Source organism: Tachyglossus aculeatus, chromosome 4 (genome assembly GCF_015852505.1).
Source record: "Tachyglossus aculeatus isolate mTacAcu1 chromosome 4, mTacAcu1.pri, whole genome shotgun sequence".
Taxonomy (NCBI): Eukaryota; Metazoa; Chordata; class Mammalia; order Monotremata; family Tachyglossidae; genus Tachyglossus; species Tachyglossus aculeatus.
In genome coordinates, this window is record NC_052069.1 from 53,638,160 (window position 1) to 53,648,752 (window position 10,593).

Genomic DNA, 10,593 nt, shown 5'->3' on the forward strand with positions numbered 1-10,593 from the left:
ACCCTCTCTGGGTTGTGCCTGGAGAGTTTCCAGTTCTCTACCAGTCTCGACTACAGGAGGGAGAGTCACGCAGAGGCATAACCCATTCCATTCCTAGCTTGACCAGTGGCTAGCGAGTGGAAGGCAGTCTGCTACAAGTCAAAACTCACCTGTGCTGGCCAGCAGCGCCATGGGAGAGACTCGAGGGTGGGGACTGAAGTTTACTGCGTGGAAGGAGGCAATGGTAAACCACTTCTATATTTTCACTGAGAAAACTCAATGGATACACTACTGGAACGATACAGATGGAGGTTGGGTGTTCTGGGAGAGATGTCCATGGTGTCGCTATAGGTCAGAGATGACTCGACAGCATAAGACATGACCCTGTCTCCCCCACAACCCCAACGTGACTGCCAAGACCTCCTCCCTTAAGCACTCAGCTACTCAAACCCCCTGTAGCATATAAGTACCAATCTTCATTCCCTATTTTGCCTCCTCCTCTGTAATCTGCTTTAGTGTCCACCTATCCAGCTAGATGAAACTCCTTCAAGACAAGAGGTCTTGTCTCTTAATTCTAATGTATTCTTATAAGTGTTCATTGTAAGGTTTTGCACACAGTAGATGCTCAGTAAATACTGTTAATGGGGAGGGAAAAGAAATAGGGGGGAGGTGTGGCAAAATAGGCCAATCTGTTAGTCTCATCCCCCGTTTCCCACGGGACTGCATCGAGTTCTCCAAGGGCAGGTAGGTTCTTCGTCTCCCTGGCTGAGAATGGGACACCATCCCTCTCTACCCCGTGGCCACAGCAGATTTCGGTTTCACTCCAGGTGAAACAAGGGGCAGGTACTCTTCCCTCACTGGTTGGAACAGAGCATTGCTTTCCCCCATCTTAATGGTTCAGTCTGGGTGACTTTAGTAAGGGCTCCCGGCAGCCCCTGAAGCAAGGGACTGGATCAATGGCTTTCTGTCAGAAGCAGCGTGGCCTAGTGGATAATAATAATAATAATGATGCCATTTGTTTAGCGCTTACTATGTGCAAAGCACTGTTCTAAGCGCTGGGGAGGATACAAGGTGATCAGGTCATCCCACGTGGGGCTCACAGTCTTTATCCCCATTTTACAGATGAGGTAACTGAGGCCCAGAGAAGTTAAGTGACCTGCCCAAAGTCACACAACTGACAAGCGGTGGAGCCGGAATTTGAACCCATGACCTCTGACTCCCAAGCCCGTGCTCTTTCCACTGAGCCATGCTGCACGCTGATAAAGCATGGGTCTAGGAATCAGAAAGACCTGGGTTCAAATTCCAGCTCTACCACTTGTCTGCTTGGGTGTCCTTGGGTAAATCATTTAATTCTCCTTGCTTTAGTAATCTGTAAAAAGGGGATTAAGACTGTAAACCCAAGTGGGACATGGACTGTGTCCAATTTGATTAGCTTGTATCTATGCTAGCACTTAGTACAGTGGCGGGCATGTAGTAAGCGCTTAAAAATACCATTAAAAAAAAAGTTTGTGGAAGGCTGTTAGTTGCTGACGTCCCCTGCGTTTCTTTCTTCTGTATGGTAGGAGGGGAGCCCATCAGGACTGCATCACTTGCCGCCAGGCTTTTGAGGAGGTTGAGGCTGCCGTGCTGTGCACAGTAATGGTGCTAGAGGTTGGCTATTTCCTGGGGGTAGCCTCTTGGTCTGAAGTCCTGTTTTAGAGCCACTTTTGGCTCCAAGAAGAGCTAGATATGGCCTGTGATCTATGGCTTGTCAATCCTTGGACTACAGTCAGTCAGTCATATTTATTGAGTGCTTACTGTGTGCAGAGAACTGTGCTAAGCGCTTGGGAGAGTACAGTATAACAATAGACAGACACATAAAGCCTCCAAAGCAGTTGGAAAATATGTCCTTGGAGATCTACAAGTTTGAAGACCCCACAGCCTTCCTTGGTAGCCCATTCCAAAGGTTGAATACCAGACAGCTCTCACTATGTCCTTTAATCAATCAGTGGTAATTATTGAGTGCTTACTGTGTGTAGAACACTGTAAGATGTGGGGCATGGTATGCGACTGGTCAGCATTCTGTCCATAGAACACCTTCACAAATTTAGAGAAAGTTATTAACTTAATTGTACCTTTCAAAATCTTACTATGTGTAGAGCACTGTACTAAGCCTTTGGGATAGTACAGTCAATCAACCAATCAATCGTATTTATTGAGCGCTTACTGTGTGCAGAGCACTGTACTAAGTGCTTGGGAAGTACAAGTTGGCAACATATAGAGACAGTCCCTACCCAACAGTGGGCTCACAGTCTAAGAGAGTAATGGATGTGATGGACACCTTCCCTAACCACAAGAAACAAGGCACTGTTCCCGAAATCTCACGACGCAGGACAAGAGGGAACCAATTGAACCTCGAGGGTGGTAACATTGAAGCAGTATTGCCTAATGGAAAGGACACAGACCTGGTAGAGGACCTGGGTTCTGATCCCAGCTCCTCTTTTTTTTTTGTTAATGGTATTTATTATTTAGATACAAGCTAATCACGTTGGACACAATTAAAGATGAAGTAACTGAGGCACAGGGAAGTGACTTACCCAAGGTCATGAAGCAGACAGGTGTTGGAGCTGGAATTAGAACCCAGGTCCTTCTGACTCCCAAGCCTGTGCTCTATCCACTAGACCAGACTGCTGCTTACTGCTTCACACTTGTCCACTATGTTACCTTGGGCAAATCACTTAACTTCTCCGTGCCTCAATTAGCTCATCTGTAAAATGGGGATGAAGAGTGTGAACCTCATGTGGGACATGGACTGTGTCCAACTCATTAGCTTATATCTACCCTGGAGCTTAGTAAAATGGAGATTAAGAGTGTGAGCCCCATGCAGGACAGGAACTGTGTCCAACCTAACTTGTATCTATCCCAGTGCTTAGAACAGTGCTTGGCACATGGCAAGTGCCTAACAAATACAATAATGTAATAATAATACAGTGCCTGGCACATAGTAAGTACTTACAAGTACCATTTTTTTAAAAAAAACTTCTTCCTGCAGCAGGTTAAGTGCATGGAGTTTATTATAACAGAAGGTGATGAAGGCTAGAAATAGGGCATTTTCAAGAGAGGTTTTAATAAATTAATGGATAGGAGGTCTTTAAAGAGAGAAACCTAGAGATATAGAGGTGGGAAAAGTTAGAAATGTTATATCCCTAAATGTGAAGATCAAGAAGCAGCGTGGCTCAGTGGAAAGAGCTCGGGTTTGGGAGTCAGAGGTTGTGGTTCCTAATCCTGGCTCTGTCACTTGTCAGCTGTGTGACTTTGGGCAAGTCACTTCACTTCTCTGGGCCTCGGTTACCTCATCTGGAAAATGGGGATTAAGACTGTGAGTCCCATGTGGGACAACCTGATTACCTTGTATCCCCGCGCTCAGCACTTAGAACAGTACTTGGCACATAGTAAATGCTTAACAAGTACTATCATTATCATTATATCAAGAGGCCAAGCATCCTGCCAACAAGGCCAACCATTATTCTTCCAAGCATCCTGCTTCCCTGGTCAGAATCACAATACTGCATCAACTTGGTCCAATAATGGCATTACTTATATTTTTAGATTCTTATTTCCCAAAGCTTTAATCCTTTTTGTCACTCTTCTGAACATTTCCAATCTCCAGTTGCTTCGTTTAAAGGTTGTGACCAAAATGAACAAACGGTCACTCTCCGCTACTCACGGTTTCGGAGATCGTGTCACGGTACTTTGTTGCGGTGCCCATCCTGTAAGTGCCTCGGGGTTCATTGGAGGGACTGTGTTGTGGTCGCTCACCCTCTGCAAGGCTGGAGTGACCCAGGAGTGGATCCTGGAGAGCTCTGGAGGAAGGTAAGTAGCTCGCTGTCTGGATCCCAAAATACCCTGGGGGATGGGATTCTCGACAGCCTGGGCATCTCGGTGAAGACACACCCACCTTTCTGATCTTTGGGGCATTTGTAGAAACTGAACGTTCCCATGGCAGAATGCCGGTGCCAGCATCTGATGACCGGTTGAGTGGGAATGGGAGTGTGAAAGTCACACTTTGGTACATACCAGATTACTCCTTGTTTTTGCATGAATCATCTTGAAGCATCACTCAGCATACAGCTGTCCCCCATCCCTCAAAATCCTCAATCAATAAGTGGTATTTACTGAATGCTTACTATGTGCAGAGCACTGTTCTAAGTGCTTGGGAGAGTGCAGTACAAGAGATTAAACAGAAACATTCCCTACCCGTAATGAGCATCCTCCCCTTTTTCCTCCCCATCAAGCAAAAAATCCTCACAGTAGATCAAGGCTCTCTAACAACTCATCCCACCCTACATGTCGGCTTTCTTCATTCACTGTTCCCAAGTCACTGTCTTTTTTCCTCCCAGGGCAACCTTCAAGCTAAATTTCTCTCTCACCTTCATCACCTCATTCCAGCTGTACCCCATCCTGGAACTCCCTCCTCAAATCCCCCAGACTACAACTCTCCCCATATTTAGAGCCTTCCTAAAATTTCAGCTTCTTCCGCAAGCCTTTCTATAACAATAATAGCATATAAGTGCTTTTTCTGTGCCAGGCACTGTTCTAAGCAGTGGAGCAGATACTAGATAATTGGGTTGGACACAGTCCCTGTCCCACATAGGGCTCATAGTCTTAATCCTAATTTTACAGATGAGGGAACTGAGGCCCAGAGAAAGTCCTTCTGACTCCTAGGCCTGTGCGCTACCCACTAGACCACTCTCCCTCTCTTCCTGATTAACTCCCCATTCTTCAAGCACAGGTGCCTGCTTCATGGGAAACAAGGTAGCCTAGTTGGCCAAGGCCCATACACTTGGCACTATGGGGCTAGTACCATTAGCTTCTCCTGTGCAGTTTTTGGGACAGAAAGAGTAGCCATAATTAGCTGACCTGCCCTTTAGTTGGGTTAAGGGGTCAGAAAACTCTAGATTGCAAGCTCCTTGTGGGCAAGGAAGTCACCTATCAAATCTATATTGTACTCTCCAAGTGCTTAGTGTGGTGAGCCCAAAGTTAGCTGCCTTACCACTGACTGTTTGTGATAATGATAATAATAATAATGATGATAGCATTTATTAAGCGCTTACTATGTGCAAAGCACTATTCTAATCGTTGGGGAGGTTACAAGGTGATCAGGTTGTCCCACGGAGGGCTCACAGTCTTCATCCCCATTTTAGAGATGAGGTACCTGAGGCACAGAGAACTGAAGTCACTTGCCCAAAGTCACACAGCTGACAAGTGGCAGAGCCGGGATTTGAACACATGACCTCTGACTCCAACGCCATGCCCTTTCCACTGAGCCACGTGATCCTGTGAACAACAAGGAAAGAGATTTGTGAAGGCACTGATGGGGTCTACCTGAGGTAAATGATTGCTGGCCTGTCAGGGTGGAGCATGGAGGGAAGTGTGGCCTTCTCTCCCTGTTCTATCAATCAATCAATCAATCAGTCATATTTATTGAGCGCTTACTGTTCTACCCAGTAACGAGGCTGGACTAATCAATGACTGCCATGTAGAGCCACAGCTGTGCTGCCTAAGACAGATAAAAGGTGGTCGTTTTGAATCGCGAGGAAGCACATGGTAAACACATACAGGCACATGCAGAGAATCAGAAGGAAGCACCTGGAGCAGAAGCAGCACAGAAAAGCAAGGATTGAAGCAGCAGGAGAGCAGCGCTCGAAAGCAGCAGAAAGCAACAGCACGTGAAAGCAGGAAGAAGAAGCGTCAGCAGAACGAGCTCCCTTGATCAGCAGACTGGTATCTGACCCTTGGTGGAATGCAGTGAGTGAGTGTGTGTACGTGTCACTCCTCTGCACGTTGGTGAAACTAAGTAAAAAAACTTTCGCAGTAACCTTGGTGATCAGTGTGGAAGCAGCGTGGCTCAGTGGAAAGAACATGGGCTTGGGAGTCCGAGGTCATGGGTTCCTCCCTTCAAGGCCCTGCTGAGAGCTCACCTCCTCCAGGAGGCCTTCCCAGACTGAGCCCCTTCCTTCCTCTCCCCCTCGCCCCCTCTCCATCCCCCCATCTTACCTCCTTCCCTTCCCCACAGCACCTGTATATATGTATATATGGTTGTACATATTTATTACCCTATTTATTTATTTATTTATTTATTTATTTTACTTGTACATTTCTATCCTATTTATTTTATTTTGTTGGTATGTTTGGTTCTGTTCTCTGTCTCCCCCTTTTAGACTGTGAGCCCACTGTTGGGTAGGGACTGTCTCTATGTGTTGCCAATTTGTACCTCCCAAGCGCTTAGTACAGTGCTCTGCACATAGTAAGCTCTCAATAAATACGATTGATTGATTGATTGATTCGAATCCCAGCTATGCCATTTGTCAGCTGTGTGACCTTGGGAAAGCTTCTCTGTGCCTCATCTGTAAAATGGGGATTAAAATGAGCCCCACATGGGACAACCTGATCACCTTGTATTCCCCCCCAGTGCTTAGAACAGTGCTTCGCACATATTAAATGCTTAACAAATATTATTATTATCAGTGGTGTGGTTTGACTTCTACTACATGTCTCCAAGGCTCCCCCGGTCCAAGAAGGTCCTAGTTGGCATGAGCTGGGTGAGCTCGCGGAACACGGGTCAGCTCTCTGCCCACAATAAGCGCTCAACAAATATGATTGATTGAAGCGAGGCCCAGCAGCAGTTCTCTCACTTGTGTCACTCCACACTGCAGAAGCAGGGGCTGGAGTCCCTGCGACAACAGGAGGCCTGGGCTCTCCTGGGTGGGAATCAGGGGTGGGCATGGGCTGGGGACCTTTGAATTGCAAGCAGAGGGAAACAGCATGGCATAGTGGATAGAGCACAGGCTTGGGAGTCAGAAGGTCAGAGGCTCTAATCCAGGCTCTGCCACTTGTCTGCTGTGGGACCCTAGGCAAGTCACTTCACTTCTCTGTTGCTCAGTTACCTCACCTGTAAAATGGGGATTGAGACTGTGAGCCCCAGGTGGGACAGGGACTGTGTTCAACCCAATTTGCCTGTATCTACCTTAGTTCTTAGCACAGTGCCTGGCACTTAGTAAGTGCTTAACAAATACCACTATTATTATTATTATCTTAGCACAAGTAGGGACTGGGTGTGAGAAGTTAATCTATTGTATTGTTTACAGAGCACTGTACTAAGCACTTGGGAAAGTACAGTACAACAGAGTCAGTAATCGCGTTCCCTGCCCACAACAAGCTTATAGTCTAGAGCAGAGGTGCAATGGAGAAGGGCCAGGGGTTGCAATCTGGAGCCCCAGCACCCTCGTGGCCCCCACGGTAATAATAATAATAATCATGGTATTCGTTAAGCGCTTACTATGTGCCAAGCACTGTTCTAAGTGCTAGGGTAGATACAATTGCTTGCTGTGTGACCTTGGACAAGTCACTTAATGTCTCTCTCAGCCTCGCTTTCCTCAGCTGTAAAATAGGAATTGAGTGCCTGTTCTTCCTCCTACTTAGAGTGTAAGCCCCACCTGGACGGGAGCTGCATCCAGCCTAGTAAACTACCCAAATGCTTAGAACAGTGTTTGACACATGGTAAGTACTTCATTCATTCATTCATTCCATTGTATTTATTGAGTGCTTACTGTGTGCAGAGCACTGTACTAAGCACTTGGGAAGTACAAGTTGGCAACATATAGAGATGGTCCCTACCCAACAGTGGGCTCACAGTCTAGAAGGGAGAGACAGAGAACAAAACAAAACATATTAACAGAATAAAATAAATAGAATAAATATGTACAAGTAAAATAAATAAATAAATAAATAGAGTGATAAATACGTACAAACATATATACATATATACAGGTGCTGTGGGGAAGGGAAGGAGGTAAGGTGTGGGGGGTGGAGATGGAAGGAGGGGGTTCAGTCTGGGAAGGCCTCCTGGAGGAGGTGAGCTCTCAGTAGGGCCTTGAAGGGAGGAAGAGAGCTAGCTTGGCGGATGTGGGGAGGGAGGGCATTCCAGGCCAGGGGGATGACGTGGGCCGGGGGTCGATGGCAGGACAGACGAGAATGAGGCCCGGTGAGGAGGTTAGCGGTGGCAGAGGAGCGGAGGGTGTGGGCTGGGCTGTAGATGGTCAGAAGGGAGGTGAGGTAGGAGGAGGCGAGGTGATGGACAGCCTTGAAGCCGAAGGTGAGGAGTTTAATAAATACAATTATGATATCCATAATTTATTTTAATGTCTGCCTCTCCCTGTACACTTTTTGTGGGCTGGGAACTTGCCTACCAATCTGTTGTACTGTCATAAATACTTAGTACTGTGCTTTGCACACGGTAAATGCTCAATAAATATCATTGATGATGATGGCGGTAATTATCCTTGTTTACAATTTAAGTTTCTGTAAACTGATTTGTCTCATAATTCAGCCTTTTTTGTTCAGTCCAACTGCCATGTTGTCTCTGTTTTGTGGTAGTAAACATTCTGTGGGGAAAATATGCCCTTTAATTTACAGACCATTAATTTTCCATCACCTCTGATGAAATTTTGAAGAGTCCAATTATTACAGGAAAAACGTTTAGTCAAAGGTGTAATGGTCCTTGTCAATCTGTTGTTATCTAATTGGTTATTTCTCTTCTAAGATGTTTTACACTCTCCACCTAGGTTGTTCTTTACTTTCATGACATATAAGAAAGGCTGTCTTTTTTTTCTTTCCCCTGAAAAAAGGAAAAGGGCTAAAATTTTCAAAGTCACCCAAAATGAAGATGCTGGAGGTGGAAACTCGTCCACTACACTGTAAGGTCATCGTGGTCAGGGAATATGTCTACTATATTGTACTCTCCCAAGTGCTTTAGCACGGTGCTGTGCACACAGTAAGCGCTCAATAAATATGATTGACTGGCCGCTCCTTGCCTGAATCACCTAGATTATCATTTGAAGAATACAATAGGTTCTGGACACAACATACTGCAAGGTAGAGTTTGGTGAATTTGACTGGTTTTATGCTCCCTCTACTGGCTCTCAATGTATTTCCAAAACTGATTTAAGGAACTATTTTTTTATGGTATTTGTTAAACTCTTACTGTGTGCCATGCACTATATTAAGCACTGGGTTAAGTACAAGTTAATCAGGTTCGACAGAGTCCATGTCCCACATGGGGCTGACAGTCTTAATCCCCATGTTACAGATGAGGTCACTGAGGCCCAGAGAAGTAAAGTGACTTACCCAAGGTCACGTAGCAGATAAGAGCGGGATTAGAACCCACGTTCTCTCCCATGCTTTATATGCTAGGCCATGCTGCTTCTCCCGGAATGTGTTTTTCAGCATTGAAGAGAATAGATTCTGGCTTTCCTAGAGACCATCTCCCACCATCACCTTTGAAGTCAGCATGTTTCAGTGGAAACATTAAACAGGAAATCTCTAATGTAGTTCTAAATCTCCCATTCTCCCACTGGCTTGTGAGGCCTTGAGCAAATTATTTCCAACTGCTTCGGGATTCTTGTTTATTAAACAAGAATAAAACTGTAACAGAGATGAAGAGATTTTAGTACTTTGAGGCCTTTCAGTGAAATCAACTATAATTCATTCCTTCATTCTTTCAACCGTATTTATTGAGCGCTTACTGTAGGTAGAGCACTGTATTAAACGCTTGGGAAGTACAATTCAGCAACAAAGAGAGACAATCCCTGCCCACAACAGGCTTACAGTCTAGAAGGGGGGAGACAGACAACAAAACAAGTAAACAGGCATCAGTAGCATCATTATAAATAGAATTATAGATATATACACATCCTTACTGAAAATAGATAGAATTATAATTACAAATATGTACATATATACACAAGTGCTGTGGGGAAGGGAGGGGGCTAGAGCAAAGGGAACAAGTTGGGGTGATGAAGAAGTTGGGGAGCAGAGGAAAAGAGGAGGGCTGTAGAACACACCCATCCCAGTTCTGTAACTGGGTGTGCTCTGTCATTGCAGTTGTTTCTTGAAGAAACCCACATTAAGGGAAACTCACCCCCTTACAGCCATTTCTTTAGACACCGTGTTGCAGTATATCCAAATAGACCTGTGGTATTGGAAGACCAACTCCTCTCTCTGATGTTATGTTCTAATAATAATAATGGTACTTAAGTGCTTTCTATGTGCCAAGCACTGTTCCAAGTACTGGGTAGATACAAGCTAATCAGGTTGGAGACTGTACCTGTGCTACATGGGTCTCACAGTCTAAGTGGAAGGGAGTAAGATCAAATCCTCATTTTACAGAAGAGGTAACTGAGGCACAGAGAAGTTAAGTGACTTGCCCAAAGTCACACAGCAGAAGAGTGGCAGAGCCAGGATTGGAATCCACACCCTCTGATTCCCAGGCCTGGGGTCTTTCTACTAAGTCATGCACTTCTCTTAGCTAAAATATGGTGAAAACAAGCCTTCTGATAAAACAACAAATTTTTAAAGAAATGAAAAATAATGCCTCATACTGAAGCAGGCAGTGAATGAGTAATGCATCGATTTTAACTCGGTTAGATCATTGGTCAAATTGGGAGGTGTACACAATTACGCTTGTACTCTCCCAAGTACTTAGTTCAGTGCTCCACACACAGTAAGAACTCAATAAATACCACTGATTGATTGATGCAGTCCAATCCCAAACCTAGTGGGTCCAAGAGGTGTTTT

General features: G+C 45.2%; 1 non-coding gene across 1 annotated transcript; it reads left to right on the plus strand.

Annotated features, from left to right (window-relative positions):
* Positions 1–139, plus strand: LOC119927733. Its single transcript, XR_005450709.1, has one exon. It is a non-coding gene; the product is annotated as a small nucleolar RNA SNORA7 (small nucleolar RNA).
* The last annotated feature ends 10,454 nt before the right edge of the window (positions 140–10,593 follow it).